We start from the raw sequence: 17,758 nt of genomic DNA, 5'->3' as shown, positions 1-17,758 counted from the left end.
CATAAGCATTGGGAGATCAAAATTGAGTAGGAATGTGCTATAGGCCTAATGACTCTGAGTATAATAAGAAACTGTACAGGGAAATAAGAGTGGGCCAGTAAATCAGAGTGTTATAATTGGGGAGTTTAATTTCCCAGATATTGACTGGAATTTGTGGGTTGGTTACTCACTCTAGCAAGAGTTTTGTGGATTTATTGGATGATTGTCTTCTACATCAGCATGTTCGGGAGGCAACTAGAGGGAGTAATACTCTTGATTTGATTATCAGTAGTGATTCTTCATGCATTAAGAATCTGCAAATAAAGGAACCACTAGGTGGCAGTGATCACAGTGTGCTGAAGTGGGATTTACTCAAAGAGGTAACTACCATCAGGGGTAAAGGGAAGTTTTATTGCTTTCGTGAAGGCGACTACGATGGTCTGAGACAGTATTTAAATTCTATACAGTGGGACCAACTGATGATGTTACCAACAGCAAATTCAAAATGGGAAGCATTCAAAGAACTTATCTTGGAAGCTACCAGGCTTTACATACCAACTAAGAAATATTGTTCAAGGTTTAGGCCTAAATGGATGTCAGATGAACTAATGAGACATATGGCATAGAAGAAAAATGCATGGGATACATAAATTAATGGGTGACATGGAAGCCTATGATAGATATAAGCTGGTCTGTAACCAAGTCATATAGGAGATTAGGCAGGCAAAGGCAGATTATGAGAAATCCTTGGCAAAGGATGCAAAGAAAAACAGAAAAGAGTTCTTTACCTATGTAAACTCTAGAAGGAAAGGGATGAATCAGATTGGTCCACTGGATATTGAACAGATAGACAGATGGTTAGCCACCTGAGCAGGATCAAATGATCCTGCTGAGGTGGCTAACAAACTAAATGAGTATTTTGCACCTACATTCACACATGAAGAGTTATTCAGGAAGGGGAATGCCAGAGGTGAAGTAAATTCTGGCAGTGAGCTAGATGATTTTGTAATAACTGAGAGAAAAGTGGAGGAGAAACATAAAAAAGGCACCTGGGTGGATGGGATCTATCCAGTTATATTAAAGGAGGCTGCAAAGGAAGTAAGCAAACCCTTAGCCATAATTATGAGAGCTTGTTTGGACTCGGGGCAGATACCCATAGACTGGAGATGTGCAAATGTAACCCCAATTCACAAAGGAGGATCAAAGGGTGACACAAGTAATTATAGACCTGTGAGTTTAACTTCTGTTCCAGGAAAATTAATGGAGTCACTGGTTAAAGAAGCACCGCAGGATCATCTAGACAAGACTTCAGTTATAGCTCGGACACAGCATGGTTTTGCACCGCTTCTGTCCGCTGGGTAAATATTTACCCAGATCAAATTTCAATTCACATTCTTTAATTTTTACTCTAATTACAGCTGAAATTCGCTATAGGTTAAGCCAGAACTGTTTTCTAATTTTCCGACTTCAATTTTCAAAACCTTCTATTGAATTTCATGCAAATGCCAAAAATGTGACATCAAGTGTGCATATTTTTTTAGGTCTTTCTGTTATTTTTTAAACCCACCCTAATTAACCTATGGCTTATGAAACAGGATACTTGATTCTTTTGTTTGTTTTGGAGCGGGAGTTTGTTTACAGAGCAAAATTGTTTTCGTGTAGCGAGGTGTGAAAAAGAAGCCTTTGTTACAAAGTCACACTTCCTAGACACAGCTACATCGAGAGAGGGCCAAACGACGTTCTTATGTCTCTGCGCGGCAACTTCGGGACGGTAAGAAAATTAAAAAAAAAAAAAGACACCGGCGAGCTGTTCGTCGATAAAGCGAAACAGTAGCAACAACTGTTTATGGAAAGGCGAACAGATCGTATTTCCTTTCTTCAGTGTGTATTGCTCCTACGAACAGAAAAATCATGGAAATTCATCTGTTGGAAACGGGAAAAACTGATAAGCATTTGATAAAAAAAAAAAAAAAAAAAAAATTGCTTTATTGTAATTGTTTTTAGTAAACAATATCGGAACAGCAGTTTCCTGGGTTTGATCTACTAACGAAATTTCGAGAAAATATATATTTCTATTTATAGCTGCGTTATAAACTTCGAAAACTGGTGCATCAAAGGAAAGAAAAAAAAAGGGAAAAAATATATATACTGAAGAAAAGAAAGATGATATTTTTGTTTTTCAAAACAAATTCGTTGCGATTCTTTCGTACAACAATTACGGAAAGCAAACTGTTGTGAGAGAGCCATGCAAATTAGTGTTCGCAAGTAATGATGCCCAACTGTTTGTTTTCCACGAAAGTTTACATTTTTATTTTCTCCTTGGATCACCTTGGTAACGCTAATTACGCAAGCTTGATCAGTCAATTATCTTTCCGCTTGTGTTGATTCGTTTTAGCCAGAGGCGTCCAGCTGATGCGCGAATTTTTTAGGCAAATGCTGTAACGCGTTTTATTTTCAAAGCTTGGATCTTGTTTTGCCGACATCAAAATTTAATAAATTGAAATGTGATCGTACATTTTTGCTGTTTTAGAGTAAATTAATAGTTTTTGGTCAGCGCTAAAGATAGCAAATCAAAAAATAAACTTCTGTTTATGTATATTGAGAGTTTCAATTTTGTAAATTGAGTAGAAATTATTAGTTTTTTTTAGGGGGGTGGGGCAACTTTCAAGTAAAAAGAAGGGGACCGGACTGGGGTACAGGGGATCGTTGTTATCCCAGGATAATTGGTTCCAGAAAAATTCCACTTGAAACGGGGACCAATATTCGTAACGTTTATTATTTAAATAATAACTAAATGCAACTAGGCGTAATATTTTAAGATTCTATATAATATCGGTGTAGATACACCATAGACAACTCTTAAATAAAAACTATGGTAGTGTGAAAAACATTTCATCTGTATCTCATATTTTGCGCATCCTTCAAAACGAGTTGCCCATGTATTGCACTACATCTAATAAAAGAGGGAAGACTATTGTCACTTATTTTCGGTGGGCGCCACCACCCAGACGGCACCGTTTCAAAGCTAGCTGGCTTTTCATCGGTGGGTGAGCAGGTACCCTGGTATTGCAAGTGAAGCGTTACTTATTCGAGGTAGTGCAATACATTGGAAACTCGTTGTTAAGGATGAGTAGATATGGTGTATCTACACCAATATTATATACAATAGTAATGTTTATTATGTATTTGTACAAAGCAAAAAATGGATGAAGGAACTAAAAAAAAAATGAGAAAATTATTTTATTAGTCATTTTTTATTATAATATGTTACACAATGTAAGGTTAAGTAAAGTTACACTATTTTTCAGTTGTTATTTGGGGTTTTTTTTAGGAGTATTAGCAACTGAGGCCATATTGCTTCGGGGATATGCGTTGGTCATTCCCTGACCTTTCCGCATCCTCCGTATTTGGTGGTCGCGGGCTCGAACCCCGGTCTAATCATGAAGCGTGTGCTACGCACTGCTGCTCTTGCCAACGGAGGCGCCCATTTTTCAGTTGTAGGAATAAAGAATGAATCCAGTTGTTAAGTGTTTTTTTTTTTTTGTGTTGTAACATTTGGTGTTTTGTCTTAACTTCGCCCTTAATATTTGTTGCACGTTCATAAAGATCGTTCTCACAAAAAATATTCAAGTGCTTGGTCAATTTTCTCATCCTTTAAATTTTCAAATCCTCGTAACTGCGGGGACTCCAGTAATGAATACTCTGATACCGGGACACCTGTATGTATATATTAAAACATGGACACCAATGCCATCCCCATCTACTTTGGAATTTAATGAGAATCCCAGCAGGTGGGATCACAAAAATTCACCATTAGGCTCATCCTAATGCTCCCCTCCACTGTTTTCTTTAGTAAAAAGGCAAAATATGATCGCAATTTACTAAATAGAAATCATTGACACCAATCCCATCCCAATCTACTTTTTGATTTAATGAGGAATCCCACGAGGTGGGACCACAAAAATTCGCCATTAGGCTCATTGTAATGCTCCCCTCCACGGTAATCTTTAGTAAAAGGCGAAAGATTATCACGAACTTTGAAGGGAAACCTGAGCAATTCGAAAATCTTCAGTTCGCTATAATTATATATTCGACATTTATACTAGGAATGAAATGGTGTATTATATCACAATTCAATTAGATTACATTTCTGTAAAGTATTATTAAAATATTAGCATTTTTCGTGCTAATATATTTATTTTATTAGAAATTATTATATTTTAAAATTGTATTTTAAAAATTGAGATTCTCCTTTACCTCCATTTATTGAAAATGGTGGAGTAAAATAGGTAGCTGGGACTATGACTAATATCACCATAACTAGTTTCAAATATGGAATACGCTTCTATTCCTTTTAGTTATTGATACAGGCAGTTCTCGCTTTACGAATTTTTTTTTTTCAGAGTATCAACAAAATCGAAAATATGAACATTAATTGCAAAAAATTAATGTAAGACATCCATAAATACCGCATTTCAAACCACGCGCGTTGCTATACAACACAGTGTACCCAGCTTTACGACATTAATCCGTTCGTATCGTATCGTGAAACCAATAACAAGTTTGTTTTTTGGTAATTCGTTCCACGGCCTCAAATTTTCGCTATACAACTCTCTAAAAAAGGTAGTTTTTATAGTGCAAATTGTATTAGTTACCAATTCAAATCTCTAAAATGCACTACACTTTCACCGTTATCATATGTTCTGTTATAAGAACCAATTCTGAAAGCCTTTGTAACATTTTTCTACAGCACATTTCTGGAAGTCACGACCATAAAACAATTTGCGGTTTATTGGGCTTTTCTGTTACTGCAATCAATTATAAACGGGTAGTAAACTATGTTATTGCATTTGCGAAAATACCGATAGCTGGAATTGTGTGGTTTTTTTGCGTTATTATGGTGAAATGTTTTTCCCCTTTACTGGATTCTTCAATCGTATAAAAAACAATAAATTTAGAATCTTCTTTTCATTCCTTTTTTTAAGCTTCGTAAACTTGTTACTCCGAGCAAATAGTGTTAGTTGCAATTTGTGCGTTCCGTTAAAAAATGCTTATGCATCTATCGAAATTTATAAAGAAAATAGAAGATTCTTGGAAACAAACGCCTCTTCAAACATTTCTGAAGAAGCCGACTCCTCGTGCAAAGCAACGAGTGCCGAGCGAGCCAATAATAAGTAATCAACGAGTGTGCATTTAGTCAATGAAGAATGAACATTCTTTAAAACTTGTAAAGTTATAATTTCTTTATTATTATAATAATGTGCTTCATTTTACAGGATATGTTTTAATTTATTTGGACAAATCCATTGTTTAAACATAAACAAATTTCATTGTTGAGAACGTAACCCCTATTTTTAACATTCGGTCTATGGAATTTAATTCCCGCTTTACGAGCGCGCGATAGGAATGAATTAACTCGTAAAGTCGAGAACTATGTGTACAGGATAACTAAAATAATAATACAGTACTACTATATCTGCTTTAGTATGAATGCCAGTGACGTAACATTACGAAAAACGTAGCGTTCGAGGATATGCCTTCAGATAGAGTTGGCATGGCATTGCACTGGTGCTTTAGAAAAAAATGATTACAACGAAAAAAAAAATTCTCAATCTCATAAAGGGACAAATTGACATTTTTTGATATCATTTGTTTGAAAACAATATAATACCAGCAATTCTAAGTTAAGATTTCGATAAGAAAAATCGTAGTCATATTGTAAGTCACTTTTAACAGGTATACATAAAAAAAAAAAAAACGGGAATAAACAATTTACGGAGACATCTGGTAACCTTATATATAATAATACAATTATTCAATTCAGTTTTAATATACCATTTCATTTCTCATATAAACGAGAAATGTAATATTATGATATTAGTGATGTCGAATTCTTGAGATTCTTTGGCATTTTGGGTTGGCTCAAGCTTCAATACTAAGGAAAGAATTTTGTTTTCGCTCACCGTGCTAATTTCCAGGGTGGGAAAAGTGCTTTGTGGCCCATCTATTTTTCGTCTGTTTTAAATTTTTTTAGAAAAAGTTTCTTCATACGAGAGAGAGCACTAGAATTTGCTCTAGAAGCAGGCTATGATCTTCTCTGTGGATCTGAGATTTGGACTACAAAGGAAAGGAACAATTTCTAGCCATAGAGATGAATTTTTGGAGATCAGCCCGAAGATATAAACTAGAAAGGAGTTAAGAATGAAGACATAAGAAAAACAATCGACGCTCAAATAAACATTATCGATAAAACAGAACAAAAGATTGGAATGGTATGGACATGTTATGAGAATGGGGGGGAAGAGAGACTACCTAGTGAATCTAATCTAATGAATTTGATTCTTCCAAATTTAGATGAAATGGGAGAATCGACTAGAAGTCAGAAACCGGGGGGGGGGGGGGATGAAGAGATGAATTCATAATGGGGGGAAAGGAAGAGAAAGTCAGTTATAGACTACGGATATGTTTCTGAAATGTGACATCTAAGTGAATCCGATTCGAAGGATTCCGACGCTGAAGGGCCACGCTAGTAGGAGTGGAACATTTAAAGAAATAGTTGGAACCAAGAATGGAGGAACTAGGGGGAAGTCAACAGAGTGGGAACTGCTGGGAAAGCCCAGCATAACACTAGAACAAACCTGGGTAGAATACAGTTAGTTTATATGGAGAGATATTTTCAGTAATTTGGCATGCAAATTACTGTTGGAGATCACCCAGCAAGTGAGTAATTCTCACAACGCATTTATTGCTGGTTATGAACGGAAATTTAGTAAGTCCTTATATGGCCTCAGTTTAGCCCTAATACAATAGGTGCGTTTACCTTTAGCACGCTTAATGTAAGAGGGTTTAAGGATGCTTTTAAACAGCATCAAATCTTGCGGTTAACTCTATTATGGGGAATTGAAGCGTTATTCATTCAAGAAGCCCACTTCTCGAGCGTCAGGGAAGTGAGACATCTTCAAAACAGATTTCGCTGTTAGTTATTGGAAGAAACAGGGCAAGGGAGTTGGTATAATAGTAATACCACCAGTTATAGGAATTTTCGGAAATTTACAACGGGACACGGAGGGAAGGATCGTTATAATCGATTGGAAAGATTAGATAACCAACGTCATCCGGTTTGTGAACATTTAATGGGAGTGTAGAAACAGGTAACGGTTTAAAAGGAGCCAATATTATAAAGAATTTATGTCAATCTTGGGACCTATCGGATTTATGGAGACGAGCAAACCCGATCCTGCAAGGGGTAACATGGTTTAGGGGATGGGTGCTCGGCTTGATAGAATATATGCATCAGCACATCTAGCAAAGGATCCGTTATACGTAGCTTGTCGTACGGTTTCTATAGAGGCTCTTTTCGTGCTTTCTGGAAGATTATCTGCATACTTACAGATTGCCTTGATGTATTGCACGAGAAATAATATTAGGTCTGTATTAAACATTAAGTCTTGTCCTGATGAGGGAAGGCTTTATGCCAGGCAAGATGTGAAAAGCGAGATAATTAGGATAAAGAATCTCTTGATGTTAGAGTAGCAAAATAGATGGGATGAGTCCGACAAAGGAGGTGTTACTCATATCTATCTGCCAAGAGCAGATATTCTCAGTGTCAAGAAAACTCCTTGGCAGCAATTTGGTTTACATGCTGCCTTTCTTATAACAGGACACTACTAGTAAAAAGGCTATTTCAATTGGGACTTGCTCAGAATGACTTGTGATTGGAATGAACAGGAGACCAGTGAACATATGTTGCACTGCAGTTGTTATATGGACTATAGAAGAGAACTGGAGACTTATGGAAAGACAAAATTTATGGAGATCGTGTTCATAAACAGAGTTAACTTTTTTGGTTATTTTAATAAGTCTGTTAGTTCTGTGCTTAACAGAAGAGCACGAGTTAGGCTAAATAGTAGTATCGGTCTTTCCGTGGCTGAGTACGGAAACATGATCCATCAGGATAGGTGAGTGAAGATATTTTCTAGCTAATACGTACTGCATTCTCCTTGTTCATGGCCAAGAGGCATGTGTTCTTCAATTAATTTCACTAATATATTGTGTTTGGAGTTAAAATAGTTTGAAATGAAAATTATGTTTCAATCGCAGTTAATGTAAAGATTACCGAAGTAGCATTACCCTCATATAAACTTCGGTTTGGGAGGAGGGTGTGCTGAAGGCATTTCTGAATAAAAATGATCACCACATGGTCGTTGCAAAATTTGAATTCGCTCCCTTAGTCGAATTTAATCTAACACTGTTAAAGGAAGAAATTCGGGAGTTTCTCCTTCACATGGACATGTTTTTGTAATGGGCGGCACCCAGAATGTCAGTTCATCTCCGCCTCGTATCTCTGTGAAGAACAGTACCACCGTAGAAGGGCCAGAAATAAGTAGTGTATGTTTGTGTGTGTTCTGTTGTTGTGCCTGACCGCTTGGATATCCAGAATCAGTCACCTGGACAGATAATTCTGGGTACTCGTCCACACCACGGGAAGGTGGGCCAGTCTCAACGGAGCTCGCACTGCCTCAATTCGAGACTCTGACCCACCTGATGTTTGCAAAAGATGGGCCAGATTCCTCTGGGGGCCCACTCCAGAGGAGAAAAAAAAAAACTTTTTCCCTCCTTGCACATGGGAAACGTGGTTCACGGTCAAAAAAAATAATGGGCTTCTACAGGGCTTGGGAAGGAGGTTGCCGGAAATAGGAAAAGCAAACTTCGCCATCTAAAACTAAGTACAGTACTGTAAGTAGGTTACAGTCTTATTGTAATGATGTAGGGGTTAGCCAAGCAACATTGGAAATGCATGCAATGCAAGTAGAATAGGGCTTGGGAAGCACGAGCTTTGTTTTGCACAGCAAATAGAGTATCCACAGAGTTCTACAAGCACCACCATCGTAGTGAAAACAAAGAACGTACAATCTCCTCTGTACAGACTGGGGGGGGGGGAGGAATTGTGAACACTACTGTGGAGATAATTCAAACCTTTTTCAGCCATTCGCTCCAGGGTTGCCAGACGACTGGACGACAAGTAGTTTTTCAGCTTTGGCAAGGAACCTTCAAGAACAGCCCATCACGCGATCGGAAGTAGAGGGAGCGTTGCGGGGAATGAAGAATGGGGAGACCCCCGGTCCGGATGGGCTTTCAGCAGAAATATACAAAGTTTATAGCGATGTATTTGTGCCCGTATTGACAGTGATGTTTTTTTTTTATCGGGCAAGTGCCTAGACTTCAGAAGTGAGAAGTGTGTTTATAAAGAGGGGTGGAAACGGACATTGCGAGGTGGAGGCCCATTTGTCAAATACAAGACTACAAAACTCATGAACATATCTTAATCGGTAGACTAAAAAGACATTTAGCTCGTGTTATACATAACCAAACGTACGGGGTACCCGGGCGAAACATGGAAGATAATATGTTGCTTCTACGAGAGACTTAGGCAACACTATATCACCCGAAAGAAAAAAGCGAGGGCCTCCATATCCTTAATAATAATAAATGAGAAGTGTTCAAGAGAAATAATGCGGGGGGGGGGGGGTACGACAATGGTGCCCACTAAGTGCTGCCCTGTTTTCCATAGCCTTTATTAGAGCGAATCGAAAACTGTTCCACCGTCCTTGGTATTCCGATTCCCGGGGTAGAGACACTCCAAATTCTTAGCACACATGGACGATTTAATAATAACAGCTAGAAACGGATATTTAGTCCAAATCTTTTTAGAAGTTTTCAATCAGTTCAGTTTATATTCAGGAATGTTGCTGAGTAGGGCTAAACTAAGATTATGGGATGAGGGAAATATTGAAGGCATTCTTCCAGTCATCCAAAGGATGGTTGGGTGCATTAAAATGCTAGAGTTTCCGTTTCGAGGAAGTCCTGTAGTTCCTGAGATGGCTTGAAGAAACCACGCAAAAAGAATCCATTTGAATACTGGACATTTGCAGGGAGGTTACAGTTTTGTGGACGATTATAATCTCTACACTCCTTCATATTCTGAAAATCATTGGTTCAAGTTGGAAAGTTGAACGCGTGTTACACAATAAGTTTTTTTAATTTCTTCTAGAACGGAAAATGCCAAGAGGTAAAACAAAGATACTTGTTTAATGGCAAGGAGCATGGGGGGGGGGGGGGGTTACCGTCTCTCATCTGCGTGGACTATGTTTGGCGCATAATCTTTGGCACTTAAACAAAACATTACGTAGAGACCACGTGGCCAAAGCTCTGGTTAAGTATAACTTGGGGTTTAACTCGATTATATTTGGGATTCTACTAACGACTGTCCGGTATGTTTTTTAGTTCTACAGGAGATATTATTGTCCCACCAAATAGTATTGAGGGCGCTAAGAACTTCCTACTTTGATGAATTCTTATGTTAAACTTCCTCTTTCCCCAATCCTTCCTTAGCTATACATCTTAGACATTTGCAAAAGTCAACAGGTTTTAGATGTATAGATTGTGTAACTTCCAATTCATCTGGATGTTCCGCTGTGCTTCAGTATTCTGTTTTGTAAAATTGATATTGAGGTCCCATTGGTTATATGCAGTTTTCTTAACATTTATTCTGAATTATAAGCTTCTTGTGCAATGATGATCTGTTCATCGGCAAAATTAAGCTTCTAATATTAATCGGTACTCCATTCTACAACAGCTTTCCATTCTTGTTGTTATTCGGTTTTAGGAGCATGGGGGAATAAGGCCATTTTGCAACGCGTATATTGTATGTGTTCTGAGGTAGATTTTTCTGTTTGCTGGACGAAAAACCAGAGTTTCCGGAAGGAAAAACCGTGCTACCCACGAAGGCTCCATTCTTGGAAGGCACATTCCAAGAAAACATCTAACAATAAAGGTGATAAGCAACATCCTTCTCTCAGCCCCTTTGTTAGATAGATTACGTTAGAGTATGCCACGTTATTCTATAACTTGTATTGGCTAATAACAAAAGGGAATAACAGTACACTAAAAATAAAAGGTGGAGTAAGACCACAAAAGTTGAGTGGATACTTGTAACAGTTACCTCATTGCATTTATATTTACTATAAAAATTCGTTGCATTTTAAAACGTGCATTTGCTTCTGTTGTGTTGACAGACATTTTGGAATTTAGTACTCCTACTTATGTAGAAGATACCAACAAATTTATATTTTGCTATATATGTGGCGAACTCCTAAAATTGCTCCTCTCCATGTATGCATATGACACTAATGGTCATAAGAAAATGGTGTTCAGGAGAAAACTTAGTTATGTTAGTTTTATCGCAAAATATCAGGAGAAATACAAATTAATTGAGATTATTATATTCATTATTAAACGTTTTTATCAAAAATATTACTAATCTGTTAATAAAAATAACAAAAAGACAAACTGATAGGACCATAAACCAAGTCCAATATATCGGAGCCTACCTTGCCTTTTTGATTTAGTCAATGTGGTGTTAAAGGTTAAAAAAAAGTAATGAAATACTGCTGTACAAGTTGGAGTAATGTGGCATTAGGAGCAAATTATCGCTATGGATAAAGGAATGGTTGAAGACAGAGGATGGTTTTAAATGGACAGCGGTTAATAACAGTAATCAGGATATGCCACAGCAACAAGATCTAGAAACAGATGGGCTGAGGAGTGGCAATTAACATTTACCATTGCTAAATGCATACGGGTGGGAGTCATTCCAGAATAATATACCAACTGGGTAGTACCACACTCAAGGTGGAGGAGAACGAAAAAACCTAGGAGCAATTGTACGGCTGATATGAAGTCCTCTGAACAGCACAGAAAGGCTGCTAGGACAATTGTGATTCTACCAATGATAAAGTGATTATCCCATTGTACAAGGTAATGGTTAGATCACATATTGGGTTCTGTATACGGATCTGCAGGCTTCAATTTTAGGATTTGCATCTGTTGGAAAGAACGCAGAGAAGAGCAACGAGATTCCTCATGAACAGAAAAAGAAATTGTTACCAAGAGACTTTCGGTTCTGCTAATTTCAATGCCTGGAAACTAGACACCTGCATGGAGAGCTGACTGAAGTACTTAAAGGCTTTACATTTATTGAATAAACTAAATGCTGAGAGCATCCCTATTATTTTTCGGACAGCACACCACACTTATAACTCTAGATTAATATAATTCTTGTGATTCTAGATTTGTTTGAGATTACTGCGATTCAACTATATTCAACAGGGGATTCTGAGATGCACTAATAGTTCTGGAGACGCATTAGAGGACCAACAGCAACTGAATTGAAGCTTAGTGATTTCAAAAGAGGAAGGAATGAAGGTTCCTTTTCTGCCATGTCGCTTAAATTATGAAAATGAGTTGAAACACTCTTCGGTTGAATGAACTGAGATACATGGTGAATTTTTTTAATTGAAAGTGATTTCAAGGAATTGTCTAAAAACTTCAGACAATCTGTAGTTACCAATTTTGAAGCGGTAGTTTGGGATCCCATCCAGTGCTACTGCCGAGAAGTTTGTTAGGGAGATGATTGGCCCTTGAAGTGTGCAGATGAAATAGAGAGATTTCAGTTTGCTGTGTGTTTGATAAGCTGTTGTTATTTGGTTTTTTAGGAGCATTAGCAACTAAGGCCATATTGCTCCGGGGATATGCGGTGGTCATTCCCTGACCTTTCCGCATCCTCCGTATTTGGTGGTCACGGGCTCGAACCCCGGTCTAATCAAGAAGCGTGTGCTACGCACTACTGCTCCTGCCCACCTGGCTACGGAGGCGCCTTCAAGAGAGAGATTTCAGGCAGCATCTCACAACATGGACTGTGTCGTTAAACTTAACAACAACCACCACATGGAAATTCCTTGAATACGGGTTTTGCATCGGTAGATGAGACTAGAGTAGATCTGGCAACAAGATCAGTCAAGGACTCAGAGTGGAAGTCTTGAGGGATCGATGGATTTTTTGCGAAAAGATCCACCTTTCCTTTTTTTTAACATTAGGGTACTGGCAAACTGGACTGAAATCCATTATTTGGGTATCCCTTGTCTGAGCGCATTGGGCGTGGTCGTAGAACGGAGTGATTGTACGATCGAATTCTGTGGTTATTGTGAATGCGTAATTTGTTTTTGATTGGATTTGATTTGGAGGAAAGTGCAAAGTTATCATTTGCACGAGTATCGTTGTAGTTTGTTCGTCGCCATTGTCCTGTTATAGTACTTTTGTGCTGCCTTTTACTTATGGTGCTTGTTATTGTTTTGTGGTGATGTTTTTTGCTTTCGCTATTGTGTCCCTTTTTTATATTGTTCTCTGCTGCCGTCACTTATTACTGTAAGTTACTTTTTTTATTTGTTGTTCCTTGTTTAATCCCAATGGAGCGAGTAACTGCGAAATTGTTGTGGTTTGAAAAACGACTGTTGTAAGCCTGTGATTGAATGGTATATGGGTATCAATTTGATTGCTTCTGAGTGCAAGTGTTTTCGGTGTGGATGTTTGATGAGACTGGCCGAGCGAAAGGACCATACGGATGGATTTGAGTGGGTGTGTAGAAAGAATAGGGCCAATCCTCATCACGTTAAAAAAAAAAAAAAAAATCTGCACGAAAGAGATAGTGTTTTCTGAAAGTAAATTAAGTATGATGAGGTGCTTCTTCTCACCTATTTTTGGGTTGAGAAGGTGACGTGTGAATCTGCTATTCATGAGATGCAGGTTAGTCAAACCACGGTGAGTGACTGTAGCAGTTTTTGTAGAGAGGTTTGTGTGTTTGCAAGAAAGGAGAATGATAAGCGGGGCTGTTGCTGAAATTGATGAGAGTAAGTTTGGCAAAAGGAAGTATGAAAGAGGTTAAAGTGAATGGTCTGGATGTTGGTGGGGTTGAACAAGGCACTTCACGGTGTTTTTTCAGGGTCAAGGAAAATCGAAGTCCTGGGCATAAGACTTCCATTTTTCCGGTTACCACTGTAGTATCAGATTGTTGGAAGTCTTATGATTGTCTGGACGGATGAAGGTTTTAAGTACATAGCAGAAAACCACTTTCTTAATTTCACTGATCCTAACATCAACAGATCGAGGGAACGTGGAGTGCTATTAAATGGCAGCTGCCATCGAGGACTGTAGATGGTCAGTTTGACTCCTACCTCGCAGAACATATGTGGCAGCGAGGGCACTCTGGTAGCAAAAATCTAACGATGGAATTCTTGAACGCATTCGGAAACTATACCTGCCTCAAGCCAGGACTGACAAGAGGAGTTTGTTTTCGTTTAGTTTTTTGTGATAAAAAGGTTGTTTTTACGCGAATTCAGGAGGGATTCAAACAAAAACCTGTCGTTGGCTGCGGTAGGACTCATTAGGTGATTTTTGAGTGTGTGGCCAAATTCGGGGCAGATTCAAGCAAAGCAAGAGGGTTTTTTTTTTTTTTTGGGTTAGGTTGTGTTATGTTAAGGTAGTAATTCGGGACGGACTGAAGCAAGAGTAGCCATTTTTATTACCGAAGTAAGGCGGGATCATCATATTCTGGAGTTTCATGAAAAAGCATTTTTTTTGGACATTGTGCGTGTAGAAAGAATAATTTCCTTGTAAACGAACGTGGCATCGTCTGGTAATGGGCGGTTGCAAAAGGGGGGTTTTGGGGCGGGAGCCCTGAATATTGTTTTGAAACATTGTGGATTGAAAAAGGGCTGTTTCATCGTTAGCGCATCTGGATTAGTTTTGTTTTTCTATTCGTTTTTGTCAATTTTCAGCTCCGACGCACCGATAGTCACGCGACATCTGCGTGTAATGTGAAGGGGAACACAGTGAATGAGCGGAGTCACTGCTTTCCCACTCTTCTGCTCGCTGCCATATTGGAGGGTGCACACTGTTCTGGAGTATTACCAACAGAGGCAAAAAAGCATACAAAAAAGAAATAAAAAAGGAATAAGAAAGTGTGACGGCAACACATGGCATCAAAAAAACAACATAACCACCTGGAAGATGGAACAGGATATAGAAACTCAGGATGACACGAGGAAACACGTGGCAAGCAAATGTGACTACGATACGACGAATTTCGCATTTACCACTACAATGACGTATTTTTTTTTTTATTTTATTTATTAACACACAACTGTATATACATTCTCAAGATATCTTAATCAATTTATATACAATATTAATCAATTTATATACAATATTTATATACAGATTTTATATACAAGCTCTTATATATACTGTAGTCTTTCTGTACATTGATTGTGTGTGTCCTGATATGAAGGGTGGCTCCTAGACACAAGCCCATCTCCACCTTTTACTCCTGAGAAAGCTCAGAACGTCTGCAAAACAGGCCTGAAAAAAAGAGCATTATGTCAGGCCATTTCGCCACCAGGGATTAACTAACACCTGGATCCACCATTCTCTATGTGTGCTGTAATGCACAAATCCTGCACCAATACTACAATGATGTAGTCACGTGACGTCCGCCTGAAACGAAGAGAGGAACGCAGTGAGTAGACGGAGTCACAACCTGTCAATCGCTATCCCTCGCTTCCCGCCGCCATTTTGGAGGGTGTACCGCTAACTGGATTTTAACGCCTTCGTTCAATCCCAATAGAGCAAATGAGTGCGAAAATTGTTGCATGGTTTGAAAAGGGACGGATGCAAGGCTGTGGTTGAATGGTGCACGAGTGTGAATTTGGTTGCTTCTGAGTACAAGTGTTTTCAATGTGGATGTTCGAAGAAATTGGCCGAGCGAAAGGACGTTACGGACGGATTTGAGTGGGTGTGTATGAAGAAAGGGGCCAATCTTCATCAAGTTAAAAGATCTGTACGCAAGGGTTCGTGGCTTTATGAAAGTAGATTACGAATGCTGAGGTCCTTCTCACCCATTTATTGGGTAGAGAAGGTACTGTGTGAATGCTTTGAATAAGATGGGTGTTAGTGAAACCGCCGTGAGTGACTGGAGAGTTTTTGTAGGAGAGAGAGATGTGTGGAGCTGTGCTTGAAAGAACGGAGAATGATAGGTGGCGAGGGTGCGATTGATGAAAGTAAGTTTGGAAAGATGATGTACAATAGAGGAAAAAAAAAAGAGTGAATGGGCACTGGGTGTTTGGTGGAATTGAGTGAGGCACATCACTGTTTCTTCAGGGGCGGTGAAAATCGGATTAAAGAAGTCCTCCTGGACATCATTAAGACTTCTATTTTGCCCGGAACGACTACAGTTTTGGACGGCTGGAAGTCCGTATGATTCCCGTCCCCAGGGCAACCTGGGGACGGGATTGCTGGCACCCACCGGTATTGCACTACCTCCGGTGGGTGTGGGATTTGTGCCCATGGCACTAAAGGTAATAGTAGACCCAGGCTTGGCTGCTTGGGCCTGGGGGCAGGCAGCGGCTGCCTGGGTGTTGGCTGCTCCCTGGTGGCAAGGTGGACATACACAAGCGATAAAAAGCTTGCTGAGTTTCTGCATCACCACAGACGTGCAAGGTGGAGATGGGCTAAGGCCTAGGAGCCACCCTTGATACAGGTAAAACACACACACGTGTTCATATATAATATAGTATATATAGGTATAATGAGAATGATAATGTATATAAAATTGTATATATATATATTCTCTGTAAGTTCTTGTATATAAAATGTAAAGAATTGTGTGTACAAATAAATGGAAAAAAATGGAATGGAAGTCCGTATGATTCTGTTCATTAAAAACTCATTACCAAGTTGGAAGAATGAGCTGCTTTGGAGTTTAACATATCTTAAAAGGACAATTACAATAAGACAAGAGCAAACAACGAGTTGCCCTGATATTGGTAGTTCAATATCAGGGCAACTCGTGAAGGCATTCACAATATGAGCTACATGTATGCCAAAAACGATGCCATTTCACCTACTAAAAAGATGCTTGTCACTAACTTGTTCGATTACCAAATGTTTAATATTAACACATTACAACAGTTTTTCCCAAACTACTGAGATCTACGGACCCCTTCAAAAATGGAAAAAAAAGTTCACGTACCCCCGTGTGTGCGCGCGCGCACACATATATATGAACGCTGGGTTTTGTATAAAGAAAATTCAAAGTTTTATGTTTAAAATATACTCAATTTTATTCTTATATAAATATATAAGAACTTTATTTATGATCAATTTGCCATACGGACCCCAGGGGTCCGCGGACCGCAGCATTACAACATATAGAGTTGAAATTTGGACTTAATAAACCAAACAGGGGAAAACTAATGCGGGAATTTCTTATCCGGGTTCTATTGTATATGAATTTTAAACAAATGACTACACTACGAACATAAAAGGCTTTAAATAAAACCGATCAGACCGCTTAATATGAAATTTTTTCATAATATTATTTTATCCGAAATTTATTAATTAACATCCACCGTAAAGATTTTATTTTCCGCAAAAATTTAGCAAAAAGCTTCATCTTTATACGTAGTGAAAAATTACCCATGGTTGCACAAAGAGTAGAAAGTGTTTTAACGCATAAAAATTAAATAATAACCATTAAAAATCACCAATAAACAGCAAAGCGGAGCAGTGAATTTTGTTGGGTGGGATGGTTCATTAGCAAATCAAGGGTTAACGGTAACTTAAGTTACATTTCTATTTTTAAATAAATAGAATTTTTTTTTTTTTTTGTTGTTAATTTATATTAATTTCTGACAAATGACTTTCAAATCTCCAACAGCAGTAGATTTCTAAAAATCTACTTTTCCCTTAATTTTCATTTGAAAAATTTCTCCTCTCCTCTTTTCGGGTAATATTACTTAAACCGAATTACGGATAAAATTATTTACAAAACCAAATAAACTACTTAAAATATTTTATGAACCTTAAAATATTTAAGGTTCATAAT

The 17,758-nt window shown here is 38.3% G+C and overlaps 1 non-coding gene across 1 annotated transcript; it reads right to left on the bottom strand.

Moving 5' to 3' along the window:
- Nucleotides 1–3,918: 3,918 nt before the first annotated feature.
- Nucleotides 3,919–4,036, bottom strand: LOC150076931 (U5 spliceosomal RNA). The gene has a single exon (XR_016547770.1). It is a non-coding gene; the product is annotated as a U5 spliceosomal RNA (small nuclear RNA).
- Between the last annotated feature and the right edge of the window lie 13,722 nt (nucleotides 4,037–17,758).

Source organism: Mastigoproctus giganteus, chromosome 12, assembly GCF_048544385.1.
Source record: "Mastigoproctus giganteus isolate SK-2022 chromosome 12, ASM4854438v1, whole genome shotgun sequence".
Classification (NCBI taxonomy): domain Eukaryota; kingdom Metazoa; phylum Arthropoda; class Arachnida; order Uropygi; family Thelyphonidae; genus Mastigoproctus; species Mastigoproctus giganteus.
The sequence above is the reverse complement of the archived record's forward strand: the minus strand, read 5'-3'. Positions and strand labels throughout refer to the sequence as shown.